The sequence below is a fragment of the Penaeus monodon genome, chromosome 9, assembly GCF_015228065.2.
Source record: "Penaeus monodon isolate SGIC_2016 chromosome 9, NSTDA_Pmon_1, whole genome shotgun sequence".
NCBI classification, from domain to species: Eukaryota; Metazoa; Arthropoda; class Malacostraca; order Decapoda; family Penaeidae; genus Penaeus; species Penaeus monodon.
The window spans coordinates 6,380,131-6,385,130 of NC_051394.1; positions in this window are offsets into that span (position 1 = coordinate 6,380,131).

Here is a 5,000-nt window from a genome sequence, read left to right on the forward strand (position 1 = left end):
TTCTTTTTTATTCGGTAGGTCATTTGGAGCCGCCGTCAAGCATGTACTTAATGTAGATTTCATGTTGTATGCTCTGGAGTGAGTACGTGGTAGGGTCCCCAGTTCCTTCCACGAGAGTGCCGATGTTATCCTATTTAGGTAATCATCTCTCTATTTTAATCACGGGCTGGACCAGCACTACTTGGAGTAATGGAGTATGCAGGCACATGATATGCCTGGCAATCGAGGTAAAGTTCCTCCCACGGAATTTCATCGATCTAGGTTGTTCACCTACATTATTTAAATCAGCGCGTGTACATACGCGCGCGCATGCGTGTGTGATGGATGAACACATCGCATGCATTGTGTGTCATACTGCACTGATTGTATATAACATGTAGATCCTTATGTATATATTATCACGTGACCAGTCATCACGAGAGCATGAATATGCACTAAGAGCCGATACAGAAGTTGCCACTGGAACAATCTCTGGCAATCGCTCTCTGCCAAAGGTGTTGCGTCATCATTTCGTAGCAGCGCTGGAACTTCCACTCTCAGGCAAGGGCGATGTGGAAGACAAGCTTTTAGCCCATGCGGCTGCATTATATAGATAGAAAAAAATGATTGATTGATTGATAGTTACATATATAGATAGGTTGATCGGTTTACTGATAGACTGATAGCAAGACAGACAGACAGATAGTTAGATAGATGGAGAGATTCATACACACAAACACACACACACATATATGTGTGTGTGTGTTATTATATATATATATATATATATATTATATATATATATATATATATATATATATATATATTATATATATATATATATATATATATATATATAATATATATATATTATATATATATATATATATGTACATATATATATTATATATATATATATAGATAAACTATTCACTCATTTGATATTTATGATAATAGTCATGCTAAAATGTAATAGATTCATCACGCTGAGTTCACTTCCATTGAAACAGCTCACTTTCACAGAAAGAGAGTAGAGCCAATGCCTGGGCGAAAGAATGTGAGGATCAAGCTGTTGTCCATACAGCAGGCTCCCTCTCCCCACGCCGCTGATGGATCCAAAGGAACGCAAAGACCGATACAGCCTGGCACCAGCGGCATCGCAGGAGTTGCCAGAACAAGGTCGCAAGGAACTACCTCAGCTCTGGTTTTTTCGTCAGGGTTGACTCCCGAAGCCTTTTTATCTCAAGGTAGTGGATTGTTTTGTGAATGTGGATGAATTCCCATAGCCTTTGACCGCGCATGGACTGAACTACAAGGTAGCAGTCAGTCACTACTATCATATCTACGTTAGACCACCCAATATATGCAATATATGTACTCATACGCAAACATGCACGAGCGCGGGCGCCTGAGCACACACGTGGATTTGCATATATTGGGTGAGTCGAACGTAGATACGGTAGAGGTGCCCGACACACGCACACACACAAATGATTGCTACAGCTTGAGCAGAATAGTTCACTTAATCTCCATGGATAAAAATCGACCTAAAATCCTCATAAAAAAAAGTTAGACTATTTTCAAAGTATATCACGAATATATCACTTGAAAATAAAAGCAAATAACAAAAGTTTGTGTATTACGGAAGCAAGCTTTCGTGTCATGCACTCTGAATAGATATATTCAGTGTTGCCCTTGAGTTAAATTTGTGTATAAACAAAAATTCCGCATTTCAACCACTATTTCCTGCTGGGATTGCTAACTACGCTATATGTTGAGCGTCTTGGGCTTATACGATCTTCTGCGAAGGCCTATGTTTTGTAAGTATGTTTTGTAGTCATATCTTCATTGACATTGTAAGAGTGGCGCTCGATACCGCAGCCTCCCGCATCCCCAGGCTTCCCGCAACCCGCTCGCTTCCTCGCTCTGAGAAGCCACTTTTCAGAGTACCAGTCACCGCTTGTCGTTTCTTCAGCATCTATGATATATTTTCATGTATTTTTTTTTTTTTCTTTCTTTCTTTCTTTTCTCTCTCTCTCTCTCTCTTTTTATCACGGTTTTGGGGAGTTTTAGGTTTCTTTTAGTTACACCCTTTGGATCTGGTTTTCTTTGGTTTTGTTTTGGTTTTACTTTCCATTCTCTATATTATTCGTTCGATTATATAATTTACTCCTTATCTTTCTCAATGAGTGCAAGTATTTTGACTGTTATTTTATGAAACGCTTCTTTTTTTTACGTCTCTTTCTAAGATGTACGACCGTGACGTCACGGCATGTGCGTAACCCCGCACTTGGTCCAATTACGTTTATATTTCTCTGAAACCTAAATTTTGATGAAAATTGCAGCCGGACAACGGGATCCGACCGATACTTCAGGGAGTTAAAACTTACGTGCGTCCTGACAGTTGTTTTGTTTTATCAGTTAGGAGCTGGACGAACTTATTTTATATAATAATAATCAGTCATGGTAAAGGTGATCGTAATTTTCATATTACGACCCATTCTAGTCATTAAATACTATTTTATATACACTTTTTAATTTGTTTTTTTGTTTTTGTTTTTTTACTGCCTGATTTTTTTGGTAGTTTTTGATCAGTTGTCTATGCTTTATTTTATTTATCAGATTTTTTTTTTTTTTTTTTTACGGAAAATCCCCCCTTCCCCCTTCCCAACTCCGGGGGGGTTCTAGGTCTCTCAGGAGGGAACAATTATATATGCAAGGCATCATCCCCTTGGGCTACAGAGCAGCTTACTCCCACAACAGTATCGATAAATATTCTGGAATTATTTTAAGGCATTTGTTCCCTTTTTCCCTTTTAGGAATTTAATTTTTGTGACACTATATTTAAAAAAAAATTCCCGGGAATATGTGATGAAAAAAAAAATATTGCTTCTCCACCAACGGAAAGGGGGAAAACATTATGAAACCCTGCATTTTCACATTCTCCAAGACCGAATTTTTTTTCCCATTGTAAAATTGATCTACATACAGCACTGGTGGATTTCAATAATTCCTTAAATTTTTTTTTTTGGAATTATTTTGTTCTTTCTTTCTTTTCATTCTTTCATTTTGAATTTTTAACACAAAATTTTAATCTTACCCCATTTCCCAATTTTTTTTTTCCATTCTTTCTTTTTATCATCTTTTATTTCTGTTTTTTTTTTATTCTCTTTCCCTTTTTTTTTTAGTTTAGTTTGAAAACCACCCAAAATTTTTCTTACATGAGATTCACCTTCATTTTTTCTAAAATTGTTATTTCTGTAATTTTTTTGGTTTTCAAGAAACTTTTTTTCATTCTATATCGCATAGTCGAATCTTATTTTACTATTTCTATTTCTTCTTTTTTTTTTTTATTATTGTTGCTCAATATATGGTTGTTATATTATCAGCATTATTGTTAATGTTTGTGTTATTGTTATTATTATTATCATTACTCTTGTTGTGTTTTTGTTGTTTTATTATTATTATTATTATTATTATTATTATTATTATTATTTTTATTACTTTTGCTATTATTTTTTTATTATTATTTTTAATTTTATTATTTTTATTATTTTATATCATCACTTTCACTTAATGTGTTGTTGGTTTTTTAAACCCTTAAACATCTCATCATCATCATCACACATCATCATTCATCTCATCATCATCTCACATCATCATCATCATCTCATCATCATCACATCATCATCATCATCATATTTATCATTATCATTACTGTCATCATCATCACCAGTAGTAGTAATCAATCACCCCTTTCTTATTACCATTATTTAGTGCTATGCTACTTCCATACGTTTTTGTCGTCATTCCAGAATGAAGATTTAGAGACCTCATAAAAAAACACTAAATAAGAAAAAAATTATCTCTTCTTTCTCTATCTCTCTCTCTTCTTTCTCTCTCTCCTTTCTTTTCTCTCTTTTTCTCTCTCTTCTTTCCTTTTTTCTCTTTTTCTTTCTCTCTCCCTCTCTCTCCCCTCTCTCTTTTTCTCTCTCTCCTCTCTCCTCTCTCTCTCTCTCTCTCTCCTCCTCTCTCCTCTTCCCCTTCTCTCCCCTCTCTTCTCTCTCCTCTTCTCTCTCTTCCTCTCTCCCCTCTCTCTCCCCCTTTTCTCTCTTCTCTGTCTTTTCTCTTTCTTCTCTCTTCTCTCTTCTCTCTTTTTTTTCCCTTCTCTTTCCCCTCTTCTTTTCTCTTCTCTTTTTCCCTCTCCTCTTTTTCTCCTTTCTCTCTCCTCTCTCTCCCCTCCCCTTCCTCTCCTCTCTTCTCTTTCTTTCTTTCGCCCTTTCTCTTTTTCTTTCTCTCTCCCTCTTCTTTTCCCCCCTCTCTCTCTCTATTTATCTATCGATCTATATGTATTTTAGGGAATACATATTTTTGTATATTTTAAAAAATTTAATTACATACTATTAATATAATAAAAATTTTAAATTATATATTATATAGATATATAAAATATATATAAATATATAAAATTTTTGGGTGTGGGTGGGGTGTGTGTGTATATATATATATATTTTAAAAAATTATATATATATATTATTTAGTTTATATAATTTTATATATATATATATGAATATATTAATATATATAATGAATCCAGCTAACAGCATATTCTTACTCAGGATCTGAACACGAACACCTCTCGAGCACACGCAAACAAAACAAAACAAAAAAACATCGATATATAAACATCCCAAGTGGGGGAGTCTCCCGGAAAACGCTGTGGGCAGCAAACTTTTTTTCTTTGCGGGAAAATTTAAAACGGGCCCTCCGGGCCCTTTTCCTCTCCCCCCCCAAACAAAAATTATATATTTTAAATTTTATATATATATATATATATAAAAAATTTTTATATATAATATATATATTTTATATTTTGTTTTAAAATTATTCTTTCTCTCTCTTCTCTCTCTTTTCCCTCTCTCTCTTCTCCCCCTCTTTTTCTCTCTCTCCCCGCCCCTCTCTTCTCTCTCTCCCCTCTCTCTTCTCTCTCTCTTTTTCTCTTCTCTTTTTTTCCTCTTCTT